Source organism: Peromyscus maniculatus, chromosome 5 (genome assembly GCF_049852395.1).
Source record: "Peromyscus maniculatus bairdii isolate BWxNUB_F1_BW_parent chromosome 5, HU_Pman_BW_mat_3.1, whole genome shotgun sequence".
NCBI lineage: Eukaryota > Metazoa > Chordata > Mammalia > Rodentia > Cricetidae > Peromyscus > Peromyscus maniculatus.
The window spans coordinates 101,609,072-101,632,757 of NC_134856.1; the positions used below are offsets into that span (position 1 = coordinate 101,609,072).

The 23,686-nt window shown below is 40.4% G+C and overlaps 1 long non-coding RNA gene across 1 annotated transcript; it reads right to left on the reverse strand.

Moving 5' to 3' along the window:
• Positions 1-9,876: 9,876 nt before the first annotated feature.
• LOC143273171 (uncharacterized) lies at positions 9,877-18,020 on the reverse strand. Its single transcript, XR_013051080.1, has 2 exons — positions 17,584-18,020; positions 9,877-10,005 (listed from the first exon to the last, which is right to left on the reverse strand). It is a non-coding gene; the product is annotated as an uncharacterized LOC143273171 (long non-coding RNA).
• Positions 18,021-23,686: the final 5,666 nt, after the last annotated feature.

The window sequence follows — 23,686 nt, forward strand, 5'->3', positions numbered from 1 at the left end:
AAAGGCTAGCCACTGTAGATATTTTGGCTTATACAGCTCTAGGTACTTTTTGTACACATTCAGATAAATGAATACACTTAAACATTATAGCAGATCATCTTATTGCTAATATTTAATAGCCTAGCCTAATTCCCAAATTTTCATGAATATTTATAACTTTGTCATTTTTAGTGTAGAGTTAAAGGGGTAAAAATACTGCTTGGTTAGGACATATTGGTGTATAATTTGATTCTAGGTTGGTTTGCTGATGTCTTATTTACTAATATCTATTTGTATTTTACACTTGATCTTAGCCAAAAGGCTGAGAAGCGATCTATTTGTATTTTAATATACATCACAGGTTTCTTTTATGGACTGTCAGATTTTTATCTCAGGAACCTGCTGATTTTACGAATAGGTTTGTTGGCTGTTTTCCTATGCTTTCCAACAATGTTTTAAGTAATCTGCGGTGAGAGCTTTCACTTTGCTTTTCAACCTTTCATGTATCACATCTTTTATTAGTATAATAATTAAAAATAAACTAGAAGACCAAATGATTAAAGTAGGAGCTCAATTTGGTATGCCTAGGTTCAACAGACATAAAGTTCTTCAAATCTGACATAAACGTTTTGAAATACTGACTCTTGATTGTGTTTACCACAAATAGATTGCCCCACATTGCATGGATCACACTTGAGCATCCTTGCATAACAGACAAAAGGGTTAATATTTTTGGTGAAACACATTCTTCAACAAATAAATGATACTGGAATATAATCACAATGTATTTACTTATAGGTTATACTTATTATCAAGTTATTTTTATAAATTTCCAGATGCTTGAATGCTGTCCATCTCAATTTCATTCTTAACAAACAGCACAAAAATATGCTTAAAGAAGTTTATTACAGGTAATACAGATGGATCCTTGTTTTCCAGTAATATTTGAAGGCTGAAAACTATTTGGGCCAATTTTCTCACATCTCAGTAGATCATCTTTCTTTTTGACCCACAGTATGACTGATGCAGCCTTGCCTTTGCACTCTGAACAGGAAAGTGACATTATACATGGAACATCCTCTTCAGGTTGTGGCTCAAGTTCAGGAAAGTCATCAGGGCGCTTCCCATTGGGGACCTGTCAGTGATCATGAAGTGAAGTAGCCTAGGGAGACTGTAGTGCAGGGTGTCATGGAAAACACAGCAGCAAGGGGATCAGGTGCTACCACACACTCCACAGAACATGTACTAGATCACATGTATGACTTAGATCACATGATGCATAGACACAGAGGACAAACCATTGAGATAAACACCACTAAAGTGGTAAGTCTTCCTTTTGTTAGGGAAAAAAACAACACGTCCACAACAGCCCCATTTTTCCTTTATAGCCTATAGGTTTTTCTTTCAACCATCATAGCTAAAGGCTCATGACTCTGACACAGTCTTCCCAGACAGCAGCATGGCTCACCCACTGTCTGTTTACTTTGTATTCAGACCCCTGGGTCCTATCCCATAAGTACATACAATCACAAAGAGAAAGGAGATGCTAAATTTAGTAAACTCCCGAGGGATTCTTGATTCTGTTAACATCTAGAGATCCTAATCAGGTTCATTTCTCTTCCAATTAGAGAGTTATAAGGCAGGAAAAATCTGAGACTCGGAAGGCATCAACAAGTAACAAACTCTACCACAGGGGAAGAAGCACACACACACACACCAGAGAGAGAGAGAGAGAGAGAGAGAGAGAGAGAGAGAGAGAGAGAGAGAGAGAGAGAGAGAGAGAGAGAGAGAGAGATTGTGCACAAAGTACACAGAGACTCCCTTCAGAGCAGAAGAACTGAAATCTGTTTTACCCGTGGAGGGCTGCAGGGTAAAACAGATTTCATTTTAGATTGGTCAGCTTAAACAGAAGAAAAGGATCTGATAGGCCACACCTTCTAATAAACATGTTTTTGGTGGTACGGGCAGGTATCCCTCCTTTAATTTTGGGTTAATCAACTTAGACTAGTTGTTCTCAACCTGTGGGTCACAACCCCTTTGTGGGGGTCAAATGACCATCCCATGGGGGTCATCTAAGACCATTGGAAAACATATAATTACATTATGATTCATAACATTAGCAAAATTACAGTTATGAAGTAGCAATGGAAATAATTGTATGGTTGGGGGTCACATCAACATGGGGAACTGTATGAAGGGTCACAGAATTTGGAAGGTTAAGAAGCACCTAGACAAATAAGGGAGAGCTGAGAGGCTCACAGTTCCCTCTGCCCTGTAAACATGTTCAGAAACAATGTTTATATGTGTGTATATATATATATATATATATATATATATATATATATATATATATATATATATATAATTAGCTGTATTCCTGTTCTTTCTCTAATTCCTATTCTTTCTCTAGGTTGTCAACAACTGTTTTTCCATGCCCTATGATCCTTCAGGTGCATCTTTCTTTCATGGACTTATAAAAATAATTTTTTTTTTTTTTTTTGGTTTTTCGAGACAGGGTTTCTCTTGTGTAGCTTTGCGCCTTTCCTGGCACTCACTTGGTAGCCCAGGCTGGCCTCGAACTCACAGAGATCCGCCTGCCTCTGCCTCCCGAGTGCTGGGATTAAAGGCGTGCGCCACCACCGCCCGGCAATAATTTGTTTTTTTATTTGGCAACTATGACTTTAGAAGGAACGTGAGTCCAGTGCCATGTGTGGGATAACTCTACTCAAGTTGTTGGTCAGGATGATCTCAGATACTACCAAAATAATACAGGCTATTGCTAGTACTCTTGGTTGGCCATCAGAACTTGATGGTAAGACCCTAACAATGAATACACCACATATTTTGGTCATCAGTCTTGGAAACATGAAGCTGGTACTGGCCTGGAAGCTTCCTCCTTGCTAACTAGCTTTCATAGTATCAGACAGTGTTTTACAAAATGCTCAGGAAGAAGAGTCACAGTCTTACCCAGATGTCAATGCTATGAGATACAATCAAGACTTGTCTGGAAAGATATGCTCATGGGTGGAATAGAGGAATGAGTGTTAGGGAGGTAGCTGATCCCTTTCTGACTGGATATCTGACCCTCTCCACAGAGCACGTGCCTGGCACTGTAAATCTAGAAAAGAACCCATGGCTGGAGAGCTCATGTGTCCTAGGGGTGAACCTTCTACTATTATTTCTCTAAACGGGCTTAGTATCAAACTACCTTCTAAATATGGCTATTTCTAAACCCATAGTTTACTGTAATTCTCAGTCTGCATCAGAGAAGTGTCTTTGTGCATTGGATGATGGCTTATGCAAAAATTCACAAATGGCCAAAGTGCAGAGAATAAGTATCTGTGGAGTGCTCATCCATAAATGAGACATCTGTATCTACAGCCCCTAGCACTAAGGCTTAGGGACAGCAGTGGGAGAGGAGGCAGAACGATTGTAAGAGCTGGAGGTTAAGGAGAACTTGAATGAAACAATGTCTTAGACATTGCAAGAGTACAGATCTCACGAACTCACAGAAGCTGTTGGGTGTCTTCACAAGATCAAGCCAATCAACATTCAAGTGTGGGGTGGGATGTGTTCATGAGTTCCCATCACTAATTGAGAAGTTGTGGAAGGTTGATGACTTTTAGGGGACAGAAAGTCAGTTTGCTTTAAGGCTATTGTCCCTGATAGGCTGACCACATTCCAGTGGGTGGTTGCACATTCACATATACATAAATAAAACTAACTGGACTCAATGGGCTACTTTAAGAAGAAATAAAGGATGTTAATTTGGGAAGCAAATGGGGAAGGGGATCCAGGAGACGTGGGAGGCAAAGATATGTGTGAATATTATTGAAATATATGAACATATAAAATTCCCAAAGAATAAATTAAAAATTAAAGTTATTTGTTTTCTCTTCTATTACTGAGTGGCTTCATTCAGAATCATGTCCAAGTGTCTCTCAATCTCTCTTGTCATGATTTGACTGTGTACTGTCTCCACACTGTGTAAAAGCACATTGAAAATGGTAGCTTTCTTCTACTGGGTCCTTTCCTGTCAGGCTCTCCAAGCAGAGGGCTGCTATGCCCTGTGGACAGGGCACCCTATAAGTGTTAGCGTGGATATGGTGGGCCAAAGAACAACAACAGGCCGACCATAAAGCTGAAATGGGCCTCCTTCCTGCACAGCATCCTACACTCTTTCACTGCTTTGATTCAGCTGAGTTTGGACTTGGGACATTATTTTTCCTTGTACAACACCTCATTTGATCTGGGCAACTACACAAGACTGATAAGATAGTTTTCTTTCATCAGAATTAAAAATTTTAAATTTACTGTCCAAGGAATATTCTTCTTCTTCCAGATGAATTCTTAGTATCATTTATTACTGTGCTGTTATTTTCCTCATCCAAGATATAAATAACAGTTCTGGACAGAGCCTTGTATATGACATTTATCTTAACCTCCCTGGGATTAAACTTGTTTTCTCAACTGAATTGTGAAGTCTTCAAGACAGACATCATGTATCACTCATGCTCTTTTTATAATCCCTTAATTTCCCTTTGTTCATTAAATACTAGGAAAAGCACTGTCATCCCAGATAGTGGCAGCAGGCAGCCAGTTTGGAATCCACATGTCTAGGATCAAATTGCCACTCCCTACAGTGGGGTCAGTTGAGTTGAATTTTTTAATTCAAGCATATATAGAACATTTTCTCTCAAACAAAATGTGAGAAATGTACTTCTGCCATGAAATTAGTTACCTTTGCATTGCTATAACCAAAAATCATAAATGAACAATATCAGTAAAGATTTATTTTGGCACACTGTTTCACAGGGTTGGTCCATGTTTGTTTGATCATATGTGCTTGAGCAGAATGTCATAGTAGCAGGAGGGTAGTGGCAAAGCTATTCCTTTCATGATTGACCAGGTAACAGAGCAGGCAACAGAAAGCAGCTAGGGACAACATGCCTGCTCCAAGTGATCTATCTCCTCTTTTTAGGCCAAACTCAACAAACCTTCAGAACCACCCAGAATGGAGCTACCAATTGAGAACAAACTATCTATTTCATGAGACGGGGCACACACATACACACACACACACATACACACACACACACACACACACACACACACACACACACGCACATACACGCACACACACACATACATGCACACACACACATGCTCACACATACACACATATTCGTGTGTGTCTGGTGTTTCAGATTCAAACTATTACAACTATTTCTTAAGAAAATAAACAGATAGTATATATAGACTACTTAACCGAGTAACTATGTAATGCTTTTGAGGAATACTATATCATAAGTATTATCTAAATGAAGAGAAGGGTGAAAAAACACCAGTCATAAAATCTGCTGATATATTCAATACTATATAGCTTTCTGTGACTACTACAAGAAATACTGAAGTCTGGTTAGCTTAAACATTAGAAATTTACTTTCTTGCAATTATGGAAGCCAAGTAAACATCCAAGTGTTTTGAGTGTTGGTTTCATTTCTGGCCCTTCTCCTTTGTCTATAATGACTATTTTCCCCGTGTGTCTCTTTTCTACTGCACCTATATCCTAATAGCTTTTTCCTATGAGGACACTAATATATTACATTAGGTTCTACCCTATTAATTTAAAGTTAGTAACCTCCCTGAGACCCTGTCTTGAAATATGTCACATTTTTAGGCACTAGGAGTTATGTCAAACATGAATTAGTATCTGACGGAATGCAGTTTGGTCAATAACAATCAGCAATAGGCATCACAGATATTATAAATAATATGTCATGTAAAACTGGAGAACCACCAAACCACTTTATGAGGTCTAGGTGAGACACACCCTTTCTGTTGTCTGGTGTGTTTGTTAAACTGTTGGGTTCCAGTTTCCCTGATATGGTGTGCCGTTAGAGTTTCAATTCTCTCTGATAAATGTATAGGGTGGCTCCCTATCTACTCCCAGGAAGTAGTCAGTTATCTGTCTATTTGTTCATGGTGCCTGAAAGATGGTGTACTTTCTGGGTAGGTTGAGAGGCTGTAACCTTCTGCCTCAAAACAGAGTCAGAAGCTGCTTATAAAATGCGTCTTCTAGAGCAAGGTACAGCCTGAAAAATCACTGTTACATACAATGTGAAGTAATTTAGAATAGGACATAGCTTGTTCTCAAAATCTGCCACAAGGGCAGTGTGTTTAAAATAAGGCTGTCATTTGCCACCCAGCATGGTGCCCAGAGTGCAGGTTGCTGGGGCAGAGCTGCCTGTCTCAGGAGCAGCTGCTGGTATGTAAATGTGAGCAAGTGATCCTCTTGTAACTCACTGGGATTTGATGATATTGCTTCATGCTGCACAGAAGACACTTGCTATAATGGCCTCCCAGCAGCAGATGCTTATGCAAGCGTAGGGTTTTCCCTTACAACAGGCAAAGGAACCCAGTATGCCAAAGGACACTGTTAACATGTTCATTAGCATAAAAACCTTAATGCACTATTTTTACTGCCTTTACCATCTTATCTACAAACATGCTGGCTTCCTTTATGATAGAACTTTATCCTGGGTATAAAGGATTATTATTTTGGTAACTGGAGTGGTACTTTTTGTATCCTTGTCTTTCTCTATGTAGAAAGAAGTCCCACTGCTGTTTGTAGAGGATGACAATAAACACAGAAAGCTAGTGCTGCCTGCCCTCACATGGCAAACAGGCAGACTCCCAGCAACAGTTCTCCACTCACACTAGGATCGAGTTCACCAAAACATGCTAGGTTAGTAATTCAATTAAAAACCATTCTCCCTCACACTGCCATTTCTCAGTAATTAAGCGGAATTGATAAATGAGTCAGGCTATCTCTAGTAAGTCAAATTTGGGCTGTAGAAAGGAAGAAGGGTATATAAGGCTGATTAGGCAGCTGGAGCAAAGGCACAGAAAGTAATCTGAGAACAGAACCTCTCGAGGGAGGATATAGGACAAGGTAGATGAATGTGCATAGACACCATCTGCAGCCAGATCTCCAGATGAAAGAACAACTCACAACACAACAGGCAAAACCTTTCAATTTTATGAATTTTATGAATCACAAGTTTATGTGTTCAGAGTTGAGTAGCAGTTAGGAAGGCAGATGTTTTAAGCAGGCAGCATTATGCTGCACTCTGCTTAACTTCAGAGCATCGATTACCCTGTGCCAGCCTCAGTTGCCTCTTCTGTCTGAGTGATAATAGTCACAGTCATCCTTACAGTGAGATCATTGCAAGCAGGTATCTACAAAACTCTTGGTAAACTATCTGAGTCCAAAACAAAACTGGAAGAAATGACCTTTAGTAAAAATGGCTACCAGCAGCTCTCAGAAATGAAAGCTTAGTCATATGTCTTTATAGAGGGTTGACCACAAGCATCCTTAATCATCTTCTGACATGGGAGACTTATTAAGTATGTGTCTACAACCAATCTCCAATGGATTGTGGCATCTCAGAGGCTGCTGCAGACTAAGTAGAGACCTTGCTATTATGTCTCAGTTTAGGTCTGTCACCAATAGGATGGAGGTCAAATGGTTCACAGGTAGTAGAGGTGACCAGAGCAGATGCAACTGTGGCACAAGGATGAAGGGAAATGTGCCTGGCTAATTCTCCTGATGTTTCTGGAAGATCAGCCCTCTAGGTGGATATAAAGATTTGGGGCAACCTAAAAGAAACCAGGGAGGCAGCAGTGGTGTACAAACAGTGCTGCAGTACAAGCAGTGGTCAAGGCATTTTCCTTTGGGAATGCTATTTTCCTTTCCTTTATTGAGTTACAACCTTATTCTCTTGGGTGTATTTGGGAGCTGGAATTTTTCTTCCTTGAATTAACTCTGCAGTTAGACAGTAGTTCCTCTCTACTTAGGCTTATTGGTAGGATTTTGAAGAAAAGAAAGAGTGAAGGAAATAAAAACTATGAGGATAAAAACACAAATTGATTTTTTCTCTTAAAAACAATTTCTAGTTAATTTTAGATAGAGCAGCAGTAATTGATTTTTAAAATGATAAGGCTGTGCCATGAAGACACTGAGAGGGCATTTTATTGGAAATGAAAAATGCCAATATTTAATTATATTTATATTTCCACTAAAACACACGAGCATAGTCTTGACGAACAGTAAGTACTAACTTTTATGTCTCTTGCTCTAAGATATGTCCAGAAAAGGTGATGTTAACAAAATATATTAGATAAATACTGTCTTGACTATAGTGGTTATAATTGCTATGGACAAATTAAATTATCATGTTTGCATGACTGGAATATCTGACTGTCTTAGTAACAATAAATGTTTCCATGTCCTGGTAAAATTACCATATTAGATGACAACTTTTACGAACTAGAAAATGCCCAGACCATGCGCTTGGATTAGCATCTGAGTCACTAACACTGGCTGACAAGGACATGAACTAAAAGAAAACTGAACTGCCATCAGCAAGAACAAGTTGAAAAGCACAAGAATGAGAGCACCAAAGACAGGAGAAGAAAAAGGAGGCTGTGGAAGACGGTAGTCAAGCAGTAGGAGACAGAAGCCAAGGGACGCTTTGTTGCATGATATTTGGTCACACTGTGAACCCTGAGATTGCATTATTGACTGGAAAAACCTGTTTTTAGTTGTGGGGTGGCTCAGCTCTCACACACACCTTTAATCTAAGAGCTTTTAGTTTGAATATTATAAACAGGATTAAATAAAGTCAATCATAGGTAAAGCGGGAGAGCAAGAAACCAGCTGGCAGGAAGAAAAACAATTATAGAGAGTAAGAGGGAGTCAGGAAGATGGATAGTGAGATGCACAAGAAGTAGAAAGGAGGGATATTCAGTTTGGCAATCCTTTTGGTTTGAGATGACGTTAAAAAAAGCTCTCTTTCTGGGACATCAGTGGAAAAGGAAGGTCAGCTAAGGTGCTTTCTATGCCTATCTGAGCTAGCAGGTTTTCACCCCAGCATCTGGCTCCTGAGTCTTTATTGGTAAAATAGAATGACTGAGATTTAGTTAAAAACAACAACTCTTTAGAAGCTCTCCTGTGCCTCTTAGATGGCAGTCTGGGCTGTCTGTTAAGCCTTTCTGTCTGCATAAAACTATAGTAAGGACCTTGCATAATTTTGCTTGTTTGACTGAGTGTAGAAATAATGCACTTGAGTCCATGTGTCAATCGGCCTCAGCTATGAACACTGGGGAAGAACATTGTGTACACACCATGATATCATCAACAGTCTTTCAAAGTTGTGGCTGGAGATACCTGAGAATATAAGCCCCATGTAGAATTCACAGTGCTCAAGTTAATTCTGAGCATGGAAAGAAAAAACATCAGAAGTAGAAATATATATATATATATATATATATATATATATATATATACACACACACATTGGAACTGGAAGGCAGGTGATCTCATGTTGGAGACAACTGTTTACCAGTGGAGGTTTGAACAAAGTCTTCTGCCATCCCCAATAATGGAATGACTGAATAAGTTTAACAGAAAGGAATTCACCCTACATACTACAGCTTAGTTGAATGAAAACTTCCCCTAAAAAGTACAATAATGACTTTCCTCTGCACAGCAATCTGTCAACATCTCCCTGCCTTCAGGCAGGCATTTATGAGGGACCCATCTAAGGAGACAGGTGTGAGAACTTTGCTTTCAGGTCATGAAACATTGAAGAACGTGAAAGTCCAGTAAAGAGAGGGCACTCAGTGGAGAAAGGCAGGAAAAGACAAGTCCAAATGCCAAAGACTGTAAGCCAAGCCAGACCAAGAAGGAGAAGCTAGAGTAGAAGTCAGGGATACTGGTGAGACAAAGTGGAAAGCTGAAGCTGGGGCAGAGGGTGTTGGCTTACTGAACTGGTGGCACCCAGGCTTGCAGGTGCTTACTGTCAGCCAGGTGAGTGGGGTTCCTGGGCTTACCTGGTTTCTAATGCATAGGCCTGGTGTCTGAAGAAACAGTCCCAGAGATCAGCAGAGTCTCCTTCAGGATGGTAGAACCTGTATCACTCCAGGTTCCAGTGAATTCACCAAATCAATATCCAAGGTTTTCTGGAAGATTTGAAAGGACATAAAATAGAAAAGAAAGATTGATTTTGAACTTGCCTAAGAAATTACTGTTGTTCTTTTTTTAGTTTCAGGAGGTCCTTTTGTGGTTTGTAGTTTATACAAACAGATAAAAATACCCATGTCATCAAGCTGTGTGTGAGGGTGCCTTAGTTAGGGTTACTATTCCTGTGGTGAAATACTATGAACAAAGCAATTTGAGGATAAAGGAGTTTATTTCAGCTTACACTTCCAGGTTACAGTCCATCTTCAAAGGAAGTCAGGACAGGAGCTCAAACAGTTCAGAAACCTGGCGGCAGGAGCTGATGCAGAAGCCATGGAAGGGTACCGCTTACTGGCTGGCTCACATGGCTTGTTCAGCCTGCTTTCCTATAGACCCCAGGACCACCAGCCCAGGGATGGCACCACCCTCAATGAGCTGGGCCCTCCTCCATCAATCACTAATTAAGAAAATGCCCTACAGCCAGATCTTATGGAGGCATTTTCTCAACTGAGGTTCCTTCTTTTCAGATGACTCTAGCTTGTGTCAAGTTGACAAAAAACTACCCAGCACAAAGGTCAAAATCAACTACATCTGCAAAGTGTAGCATTGTGGTCAGTATTTGCCACCACAGCCTTCAAAGAAGTCATATTTTCAGAGCTCAGGTTGACCTTACCATAGTGACCTTCAGATGCATTAAGTTTCTGGCTTCTTCCTACGCTATCTCAGGAAGGGTGATGCCCCTTGCCCACATGGACGTAAGCAGAGGGGATTGTAAGCCTGAGTCAGGGTCCTTGGGGAAGATGAGTGGAAACCTCATAAAACAAACTCCAAGCATGTGTTTTACATAATAGTGGCATTCAGAAGGTCAGACAGTCAGCTGTTTCCACAGATGGCTGGGTTCATTACCCCACCATTGTTCAAGACCTTTCATGAATGACTCATTCTCCCCTCCCCTATAGAAAATCTGTGTCAATCATCAACATGATATGGATTTGCAACAACCTCTTCAAAAATAGTCTGGAAGGTTCATGTAGCTAGCTATTCATGTGACCAAAAGCATGCATAATTTATTTTACAAGCAAACAGAAAAAGGCGACCGTAGTGCAAGAAGGTATCTGTATAAGGTTGGTAGCTGAAACCACACAGAATGATGAGTTTAAACAAGGCAGTAGATTGGAAATCTGAGAAGATCACTTAGAGAGAGAATGGAAAGCAACAGGTAAGGAGAACATGGCGTTGAAAGGAACTGGGATGTGGGGAAAGAAGAAATAGTGTTTTTAACAAATCACCACCATGAACCTGAAGAACTCAGAGAGAGCAGGGGCTCTCAGGATGAGACAGAGAAGTCTCCCATGGTTTCCATTTCCCCAACCCTAAGATTAAATCTGTCACAGTGCCAAGTGGCTTGCAGCCAAGCCTCATCTCATACTATTTTGTTGTTGTTGTTCTCTGACATGCAACTCTGGCTTTCTTTAAGTTCCTGTAACACCCTGGTACTTCTTCTACCATAAGACCTTTGTGCCAACGTCCCTCTGCTTGGAATACTTTTTACCTTAAGTTCACTTTATTCACCTTTCTAGTTGTAGGTAAAGCACCATATCCAAGCCTCACCTCAGTGATCTAGACCAGATCGGCATCCTTTTGTCTAAGCTTCTTTACAATTTTATTCTGTCTTAATATTAATCTCAATTTGTTTTTTTCTATTCAAGAATTTATTTTAATGGTAAATTATTTTTTTTACGATGGCAAAACAATCTGATGTGCAATCTTCTATGCCAGAGCCTCCACCCACCTCTAAAACACTGAGGTGCCTTGCATGTCCACTGCTGCCACAGAAGATCTTGAAATTCAGAATGAAGGACTGATCTTCGTTTCAAGTTTGCACAGTGCATTCAGTCAAGGGGACCCATGGTACCTTTGTTGAAAGGTTAACAACTTAGACTTTAAAAAGCCATCTGGACAATTCAAATTCCATTTAAAAATTTAGAGATTTTTTTTTAGAGCAGTCAAAAGACAGATTTTGCCCCACCAAAATCAGTTTGTAATTATATATTCATTGTGTTATCTGATAAGAATGTCTCGGTCACAGGAATGTAAAGTTTATGAGAGTAGGACTCAAGTACTTTTTAGCACAGCTGTTTGGATTTCAGCTTTATTTTGTGACAAGTTGACCAAAAACTAGCTAGTACACAGACCATGAATGGTGCTTTTCAGTTTAACTTTTTTGTTTGTTTTTTGAGACGGCATCTCATGTAGATCAGGATGGCCTTGAACTCCTAATCCTCTTGTTGCCACTACTCAAGTGCTGGGATTGCACTTGTGAACCACCACATTCAGTTTAACCTTCTGTGGAAATCATATTCCTGTGAAGACAATGCCCAAGTGATTTTGAAACCGTTCTGTTCCATCTTATTCTTCTTACATTGCTTTGCCTTTGCTGTTTAGTTATGAGAACTCTGTATTGATTGGGTCCATAGGAAGGGAAGAGTGGAAAGCTTCAGTCACATCATTCATAGTGCAGATAACCTAAGAATGATAGAGTCTATCATGTTTGCTGCATCTGTCCCACCTGGGGTCCCTGAACCTGGTTAGGGAGTGAAAAAAGGACTGACACATAGACACACATACATTAAAACTGGGCTCATGAGGGTTCTCTAGCCGCTTAAGGCTCCATACAAACATGGAACTTCAGTGTGTTTATTAGGAAGAGCACAGAGGGAGGCGTTAGCTGCTCCTGGTAGGAGATCTCTGCAGGTGAGCCTTCTCAGGATGTAAATATCCCTAAGAAGGAAGCTACAGTGGCTACACACACACACACACACACACACACACACACACACACACACACACACACACACACTGATCAAATGTTCATAAACACGCATGCTGGAACCCCCAAGGGAAGCTTTGCCATTCCTCTTGAGCCTGGCCCATGTGGGTAACAGCTTTGCCAGTTTACCATGGGCTTGTTCTCAACAGGCCTTGCTTATGACAAAATACATATCACTCAGGCTTTCGGTGACTCAACGATTCCTCTGCTTCCTACAGATATTTGCAACAGATGCAGATTCCTTTCATACATGACAATCAATATAACCAGTCTGTTTAAAAGTAACTTTGTTTAAAAAAACTTAGGTAAAAAAAAACTTTTCTGTTTGTCTCTAGAAGAATGTTGGATACAAGTTTACTTAGTAAAGTCAGAAATGAATGGCATAAATTTAAATGGTCAAAATTTTGAAATAATACTAAATTCTTTTATTGAAAGCATAAGAGATGTGTCTAATGAATGGATAATTTAGATCAGTAAACCATAGAACAAGAAGAGAAGATCTGAAAGTGCAGGGCTAATAACCCAGAAGGGTATAAAGCAAGATTTCCACTAGAGTGTGGTCTCCTGGAGACTCAGACAGATTCGGAAGGATCCTAAAGTGGCATCACTTTGCCTGAAGACAAGAGAATTTTAGCAGATGGAGACTGATGGAGACTGATTTACATAGGGTTTAGTTAAAGAGTCTGAAACCCAGGATTTGACAGTGCTAATCTAACTGTATCCAGGAGAGAGAAATATGGAGTCTGGCAGCCAAAGAGAGGACATTGGAGACAGATATAAGATTAAAGTCATGTATTGTTGTGTTGGTCACAATTCAAGGAATATCCAGATTCTACTTTATTCTCTCTGTCAAAGATACATAGAAAAATAAGGTTTATAAGGTCAAGCCAAGCAACACATTTCCATTGCTTGCTAGAGCTTTGGCCCCAGATATTTCTGTAGAACACTGGGGCTAGACTGAGCAGAGGCGGGAAGGGCCAAAGCAGCTGCCTGCCAGAGCAGGCTAAATTACCAAGTCTGTCCACTTCACCCCCCAACTCAAGTGACTCATCTCAGAAATAGTCTACTCGTAACACTGGGTAGATTCACAGACAGCTGATGAAAAAGAGATGGGGCAGTTGAGAAAGCTTTTGACTTGGTGCCTAATGCTGCATCTCCCAGATCCTGGCTGATTCAGAGCAACAGCCACCTGCAGGAAGAGGAACACCCCAAACAGAAAATATTTGGCTAGGCCTATGGGTCAGGCAGAATTCAGTAACCTCAGAATTATCCCTCTAGCCTGTGGACACCCACCAAGGCAGGAATATCCATTGGCTCACTTCAATCTGCCAGCTGACCTGCTCCTGGGAATCTGAGTACCCCAGCCTGTCCTCCATTGCTCCCATCTGTATCCATAAAAGTGTGTCCTCCCTAACCACATGCAGGCATCATCAATCTCATGGGCCCTGCTATTTTTTTTTTTTTACAATACAAATTAAAGACAGAGAAAATAAATTAGTTTCAGCTTCAATCTTGGCAGCCATCAATGAGCACTTGTTTGTGTGAATTCCTGTACTCTTGTTTTATGATAGTTATTTTATTTAACCTCAACAACTACCTATAAAACAGATACTACTATTATCATGCCCATCTCATAGAAGACTGAAATATGCATCAAATGTTCTGATTTATAATAACAATTGGAAATTTTCAACTATGATTTTATTTGCTAGGTATATATTATTAACGTATAATTTAGAAATTACATATACTAGATGAAGAAAACACTGACTGAATACATCCAAAGCATAGTTATCTATAGCTGATTTTAAATGAGTTGAAAATAATGCTGGGTTCTTCAATTTCACCTGTTTGATTGTCAGGTGTGCCAGCAGATTTCTGTTACAGTAACATTTTCTTATATTTCCCAAACTTCAGAGTCAAATATCCACTAAATCACAGTAAAGTATAAAGCCATAAGGAAAAATAGTCCATAGGTCCATTGTAAGTAGAGTTTTCTGCAGTATCCCTCAGCAATTTACCAACCTGTGCAAGAGTTATCTCTAGGTAGCATCATAGAGCCGAACTCAGCAAAGTCATAATCATTTCATTCCCAGGCCTTGCAAAGCAACAACATAAGCAGGACAAAGGTAGGGAGATATTATTGCCTTTCCACTATTACCACCTCCACCAGAAGCCAGCGATTGTCTCCCTTACTGGGGGAGAGTTGCATTTGGGAGCAATGTGAAATCCTCCTGTTTCATCCCTCAATAGTACCTGTCTTTGTAAATGAACTCGTGGTAAACAGTTTCTAGCAGCAGTCAAGAGTGGAATAAAAGTGTTTCCGGGAAATCTCCAAACAAGGATAGTTTTCAGGCCAAATAAGTATTCATTCACTAAGCATTACTGACCCCTCTGAGTTCAGTCATTATGCGTTTCTCTGAAAAATAACTGAGGCTAACAATTACAGAAGTTCAAGAGCATGGTGCCTGCATTTTGGTAATGGCATTACTAGAATTTTGTGATGTGACAGAGAAGCAGAAAGGGAAATAGTCAAGTGCAGAAGAAGCCAAATGAATGAGAGGATATTGCTTTGTAACAATCTGTTCCAGCAAGAGTTGGTTCAGTCTCTGAAGCCAGCTTTAGCCATTTCCAATGACATTTCTCTATAACCTAGCTGCCTTTCATGGGGACTTACCTTTTAACTGTTCTATAACCTAAATGCTGATGCATGGAGAAACAAACTTCCATCACAAGTGACCATTTGGTGGACACATTCAAACTGTATCCAAGCCATATATATCCCTGCTAAGTTCAAGGCTGTCTTCTTGAAAGAGGGGATACAATCAAAGATGCATTCCTGGTCTCACAAAGCCAACATGGTGGCGAGGAAAGAAAGGAGATAATGCATACAGTCCTTAAAAAGCCAGAGTGGCAAAATCCACCTGGAGAATGAAAAGAAGCAATGGAGTAGACTGAGCAATCAGCCCTTTAGATAGGATGGTCAAGAAAGGCCTCTCTGAAGAAAAGCCATTGAAATTGAGGCCAGGCAGAAGATCCAGCAAGAAACATTCAACGCAGAGGGAAGTCACAGCCAAGGCTTTGATTGCAATGAATTCATTTTGTTTGAGAAACTATATATGCCTAAATAGAAAAGCTTGTAGTAGTAACATCTTCAGTCTTTGGGTCCAGAAGAGCTAAGGACAATGTGGCCAGGTCCCACAGCAGTAGAAGCAATGGGTGTAGACTTCAGTCTAAGGACCACCTGAAGTAGAGGGTGTTCTGCAGAAAACTCACAAAATCTGACCTACATTTTAGTAGTATCTGTCCTTTTGGTTATCCTGCAGAAATAGATGATAGGGGAGTAAGGAGAAAAGCAAGAGAATGAGAAGACTGTTACTGAGGCCCAGGGGCCAATGGCCACGTGCACAGGTAGCCACTGTGCAGTAGGGAGAAAAACATTCAATATGATTAAGTAGTCAGCAAGATATGTTGATGGAAATGCTAGAGAAAGTAAAGGGGCAAACCAGTTCAAAGAAAGCCCCATAGGTTTAGTCTCAATACATTTATCTCACATTCAAAGAACTAGATATGATAAATGCATACAATCTTCTCTGTCCATATCTAGTGTGTGTGTGTGTGTGTGTGTGTGTGTGTGTGTGTGTGTGTGTGTGTGTGTGTGTGTTTACTGCTACGGGTGCAAAATGAAGCTATGATAGCGTGAATAACTTTCATTCCCATTTCAGTTAGTGTGTGAGAGGTCATTTGGTATCATTCTAATTCCTCAGCTACTCTGACAGTTATTTGCTAGTTCTAATGCAAGGCAGGTCATAGTCTCCAAGACAGACTTGATTTTCTTCAAGGACAGATCCCCTTTCTTTAGTGTTTCTTCAATTTTTCATTGCTATTTTTTACAGGTGAGTAATGGATAAAGACTTGCTAGTTGAAAGGAATGAGCAAAACCAGCATACTCTAAAAAAGGAAGAGCACAAAGAAATGCTGGGGGCTAATAAGGAGGGTTGAGTTTTGGACTAGTATTTGGTCTGGTTGAGGAATATCACCAAATCCCCCTCCCCTGCATCCTTCCTTGATTCCAGTTGTAGCAGGGGATAAGCTGGCTAAACTCAAATGTTGAGGATTTCTGTTATTGATGGCAAAGCTCATCTAATGCATCTGGATGGACTCTGCCTCTGGGTGGTGGAAACAAGGGTGGGAAATCACAGGATAAACACGGTGTAACTTAGGTCATCTGGGTCCTTAAAGGAGCTATGAGGAAAGCAGAGGGGTGTGAAAGCAAAAATAAAGGAATTAGGTCTTATTGGAAAACACTTAAGAAAACCATTTCTCATGTATTTGCATCAGAAGTTTATCTCTTTTTTTAGTGAATTTTTAGAATGCACTGTTGATGTTCAGTGTTGATAATTCTTGTTCTGATGACTTTTAGAACATTTTTTAGTTAGTGGTATACAGCTGTTTTGTTCCAGTGACTTGAAAAGTGTCCTATTTTTTCTCTGAGGCAGTTGAGGCTTTGTTACTGTTTCCAGTATAATAATAATGCTGGCTAACTTGTACACAGCCCTTACTAATAACCAGGTGCAAGTATTCATTCAGTCCAAGAGTCTCATTAGGCATATGGTGCCCATTCATAGTAAAGAACTATGAAGTGAGATGAAGTCTCTTGTTCAATGTCATTGAGCCAGGAAGGAATATAGCCATTCTCACAGTTCAGGCTATATTGACTTCTGAGAGACCCAAAGACTTTGGGCCTTACCTGATGATGATGAAAGTTAACACAAAGTGTGTAGGAAAGCTTGCTCATTCTTCTATGGTCTGGAAGAGTTCTGCATGGGGTACCGCTCCTCCACTGGTCACTGGGAGCAATTCAAAGGAGAGAAAATGAGACAAAGGCATAACTTAGAGTTGCACATAGGTCTCCAGTAGGCCACTGTGTTCCAGTCACAGTAACAGCTCTGCTCTTCCCTGGGCTTCTGTTCTGAGAGCACTGTGTTAAATGACTCATTTATTCTTCACAGCGGCCATAATTATCCCTTATTATAAGACCACTGAGACTCAGAAAGATTTACAGACTTGCTCAATTCCTGCAGCCGGTAATATCTTCCACTGAACTCACTCTGTCTGCAAATCATTATTGGCTTCCTCTGCTCTCAAGAGGACACCAGTCTCTAACAGAGTCTGCTCCACCATGCTTCTACCCTTCATGCCTGTTAATAGCCTATGCAGAATGGTGCTTATGGCTTCAGAGGGACGGCACTCTGTCACCTCAGAAATTTGCCATGGACTCTCTGCCCGAATCTCTTATCCCACTTCCCATTCAGGGTAGCCATTACTCAGAATTCAGTGTCTCCTGAGGAGCAGTGACTGTCACCCGATAATTTGTTCTTACAGTACAGAGTTCCCAGATTGTTTTACCATTTCATTTTACAGCCTTGTCCAGTGAAGCATTTGGTCTCACCCTCTACACTGGAAGCTCCATGCTGTTAACTTCTGAAAGAGCATGGAACCTGGCTCCAGGTGGGTGATCAACAGTGCTTCAGGAGGAATGAAAGGTTCAATTTTTCCTTTACGTATTTTTCCCATTCTTGTCACTATTCCCATTTTTAAGCCTGAAAATTCTGAAGTTTCTGATCATAACACCATCAGTCTGATTTAGTTTTATTTGACTAACACAGTTTTTGTCTCTATCCTTTTCTATCAAGAAAGGACATGCCTGTGTGTTGAAATCCTTGGTGACTACAAGATTCCATGCTGCCATGGAGTGAAAGATAAAGCACAGAAGACACAGATGTCTTTCTACGATCCTTCTCAATTTTATTCTACTGTTACTCAGAAGCAATTGAAATGTCTTTAGACATGATCCTTCTTTAGTCCCCGGGCCTGGGAAGCCACACATCATGTACTAGGGATCTAAAAGATCACACACACTCTGAACTCTTTCAAAAATTGAAAAGGACTACCATCAGAGTAAAACAAATGCAGGTCCTGCCCCCAGCACAGCTATGTGCTAGATGTGGGCATTTGTCCATGGCACTAAATCTTGTAGGGTCTAAAGTGAGGATGCATCATTTATTGTATGGACTATTACTGTTTTTGAAGATTTAGACAACAAACAAATGTTAAGGGAATAGCCAAGGGCCTGATCGGTGGCAAGCAGTCACTGATGCCGATCCTCTTCCTCCCTTTGCCTTTATCATGGGGGATTTTGAAAGAGGCTTCAGAGGATCCTTCAACTCCTGGAAATCACATCTAACTTGGTTATATCCATGAAGGATCTTATTTTTAGAGAAAATATTTGTATGTATTTCCCAGGGTTGTCTTAACTAAGCACCAAACATCTAACCATCAGTAATGGACTTACAGTTCAGGAGGTTGAGCCTCTAACATTAAGGTGTTGGCGGGGCTGGTTTCTTATATGTGCTCAGATGGAGAATCTATTTTAAGCTTCTTGCATAGACTCTAGTAGGAGACTAGATGGGATTCTCCACATGACTTGTCTGTACATATCCACCTCTTTATCTAACTTTCCCCTTTACATATCAGTTCTACTGGATCAGGGTCCACCATGATGACTTCATCTGGGTCACTTAAAAATACTCTATTTCTAAAGAAGTTCTCATTTACACAGTTTTGGGATCAGAACTTTAGCATATCTTCTGTGGGTAAATGATTCAAGTCATAACATATCCATAGCTATTCGATTTTTTTAAAAGGAATCTAATAGTAGCTATAAATTTTCTTAAGGGCTTATCTTACCCATAACCTAAGCCATCAAGCCTGGAAGTTTTGAGATATGCCACGATATGTCTTGACTGTCAAATTATGGAGAAACCCCATAGGAATTCTGATGACTTTATTCAGGCACATGCTACAGGTTGATTATATCTTACCCAATATGCTTGGGAGAAAAATTTTATGAATTTCATATTTTTGTTTCTTGGTTTTAGGATATGTAAATATACATTATAACATGTTTTAGGAATGTGACTCAAGCCCAAACATATATTTTTATATACCTCTCATATATAAGGTTAAAGATAATCATTTACATTGTTGGTACATTTATATCTTGGATATGACCTGCCACATGAGGAGAGTATGAAATTTTCTATTTGTATTGATATGTTGGTACTCAAAAATTTCAGATTTGGGGGCACTTTATATTTAGGGTTTTAGATTAGGAATATTCAACCTGTATCAGAGAAGAAAGCACAGAAAGCCTTTTTCTATTCCAGAGTCTACCTTAGTGGGGCATTTCCTTGAGAAATGATTGATGAGGTAGGGCCCAACCTAACATGGGCAGTGAAAGTGGTCTTGGGAAGTATAAGAATGACAACTGAATGTGAGCCTGGAGAACAGGCCCAAAAGGAGCACTCCTCTTAGGTCTGCCTGCGTTCCTGCCCTGACTTCCACCATGATGAATGGTGATGTGCAAGGGTAAGCAAAATAAACCCTTTCCTCCCCAGGTTGTTTTTGGCTATAGTGTTCATATCAGCAGCAGAAAGAAAAATAGGACACTTTGAGTCCTACGTATTGAAAACACCATAAAAACAAACTTTAGTGGTTACAGTGGATAATATAAAAGCCATTTAAAAATTAGTGGCCTGAAAGTGTGGGGGCATGATTCCGGGAACCTATATGATTTTTTCTTAAAGATTTTTTTCTTCATTAAAGAACAAGATACACTGTGATATATGGTCCTTAGACATGGAAATGATTCTAAACTGCTAGCAGAAGCAGCATATGGGTCATGGTTTAGGGAAGATCGTTCAGTTTGACCTATTCTATGGCACCATACCTTAAAAGAGGGGTACCTGAACTGAAATTTTCCAATGTGCTACTTTCCTAAGATCTGTGCTATCCTTATGTCTGTCCATCAATGTGCACAACTCCTCTGGACTGAGAATTAATGATGCCAAATAGAATGTGCCCTTCTTCATCCCCTTTAGATTTCTTTGCTGTTTGGGACATAGATAGTTTGGGTTGTAACCAAAGACTTCAGTTCACATCAGGACTTCTGTACTCATACTGTTGGCATTGTTGAGTGGAGCAAAGCCACTGATGCAACTGATATCAGAAGTATTGGGGTCCATCTGAATTCCTTATAGAGCTATAGTTCACTTGTCATGTGGTATACGTTAGTGCCAGGGGTCTGTTTGTGGTGGGTATGTCCTGGCTGACTTTATGTCAAGTTGGTATAAGCTAGAGTCATTTTGGAGTAGAGAACCTCAATTGGGCAAGACTGTGGTTTGTAGCTAGAGTTTTCCTGCCTTGCCCACAGTCAGGACAAATCTCTGTCACCCACCAGTCCCACAGCCGCTCAGACCCAACCAAGTAAACACAGAGACTTATATTGCTTACAAACTGTATGGTCATGGCAGGCTTCTTGCTAACTGTTCTTATAGCTTAAATTAATCCATTCCCACAAATCTATACCCTGCCACGCGGCTCGTGGCTTACCAGCATCTTTTCATGCTGGTTGTCAGGGTGGCTGCTGGCAGGCAGTGAGTCCTTCTGCCTTCCTGTTCTTTTATTTCTCCTCTCTCTTAGTCCCACCTATACTTCCTGCCTAGCCATGGCCAATCAGGTTTTATTTATTGACCAATCAGAGCAATTTGACATACAGACCATCCCACAGCACAGCCAAGTGCAGACCATCTCAGACACCTGCACTCAGGCTCGTGGTCCTAATCATCCTCTATGTGGACCTGCTGGGTAAAGCCACGAGGAACCCAAAAACTGGCTCCCACAGCACATACAGAACATCCCACAGCAGTGGTTTATTTTCTTGATTGATAGTTGATGTGGAAAGGCTCAGATCACTATAGGTAATGCCACTCCTAGGCTAGTGGCCTTGGATGACGTAAGAAACCAGACTGAGCAAGCCATGAGAAGCAAGCCAATAAGCACTCCTCCATGGCCTTTTTATCAGCTCCTGCCTCCAGGTTCATGCCTCAAGTTCCTGTCCTGATTCTCTCAATGATGCACTGTGATGTGGAACTATAAGTTGAAGTAAACCCTTTCCTCCCCAAGTTGCTTTTGATCATGGTGTTTTATTCCAGCAACACTAACTAATGTATGGTAGGGGAATGAGGAGAAGACAGTAGAAGGTGACAAATGGTTATTTTACCTGTAAGAAACTGAATAAAGCACATATCTATGTTGGGCTTGAGCTGGTTTTCTGATTGCTTCCACAATGTTAATGTGTACAGTCACTGACATTTTCAACAATCATATAAATCAGAATACATACACACACACACACACACACACACACACACACACACACACACACACACAGGTGCCTTGCACAGAACACAGGTGCATACACTCAGATGGACTGAATGCTACGTGTTTTGCATTCACTGTAAATTATGCTTTAATTGATGGTACTAATCTACATCTTGCAATGTTAAGTATGAAATAATTTGAAAGTCATGTGTCAATGTTTGCCCAAATAAAAACAATATATATTTAAATTAAACCATTATAGAAATAAGCATCATTCTTCATGCATGAACCCACAATGAGTTATCAGCCCAGTATTTTTCTGCACATGGTAGCTGAGTTCATAATTCCATCCTAAAGCAAATAAAAATGTATTTCTATTATTACTACCCTAGCAATGTTTGCAAAAAGAGATGGTTATTGATGCCAGGATGTCTATAAAATTCAATTTGATTTTAAAGTGGCATTTAAAAATTATTCACAAATCGTTGGCTGAAGGGACTCGTTCTCTCATCCAACTGAAACTGTGGAATTATTTTGACTAGAAATGAATGACAGATGCATTGTTTCTTCAGTTGAAGTACTTCTGTGGCTGAAGGAAGGCTAGATCTATGCATCTGGAGAAGCTGAAAACACCATGGATGCGACGGGCAATACACAGGCAGGCACAGGCCCTGAAAGGAATCACAGGAATGCTGAAAGTAGAGGTGGTAGAACAACCCAACAAGAGTTAAATGGGAGCTTTTGAGTGATGTGAACTTAGTGGAGTAGGGAATTGTGTGTGCCTCATGGAACATTTCCACAGAGACACAACTTTTGGCCCTCTTTAAATATTTGAATAATTTTTAGGTGTGCTCAGGTTCCAGTTTTAAGAAGTCACATGTGGCAAGGTTTCCAAAAAGGAAGTCATCTTCATAAGAGAATGACTGGAACCAGAATGTCCAGGCAGGTACCTTGACTCCCATAGCCAAGTACAAAAGCAGGTGAAGGCTCTATGTCAGGGCTTTTTATTAGTTTCTGTGAAGGGGTTTAATTACTAGAATGGGTCAAATGAAAAGGGAAAACACATTCACTTTCTGTGTCCATTAATAAGATAATTCTGCTTTGATTGTAGATGTGGCCTGGGATGTGCTCAGAGTCTCAGGGCTGAGCAGAGATCTGTGGTTTGGACTTGACAAAGGTTATTCTGTGGGTAGGGATATGGGAAGTGGGCAAACACTGCCACAAATTCTTTGCAGGCTGGAACTCTTGGAATGCGGCTGTGCCATTCTTCATGGTCCTTGGCTGGCCTTCACTCTCCTTTGTGATGCCAGGAATCAGCCCAGCTACTGTAGAGGGCAGGTGCTCGGTGCTGGTATATAATTATGAATGCATTACAGATAATGAGAACAGGCTAGTTCCTAGGAAACAGGCCAGAGAAAGGCTAGTAAGTGTAAACACTCCTCCCAAGCCAAGGATGTCAAGAACTTAGACTTAGTGGTAGCTGAGGAGATGGATACAAGTGGTAGGTGTAAGAACTACACTCTGATGTTAGTTGGGGTCCTGATTAGTGATGAGGACCGAGGGAGAAAAACAGATCAAGACTGGCTTTGACGCTTCCTTCTGACCCACACAACTGAAAACTGTACTGT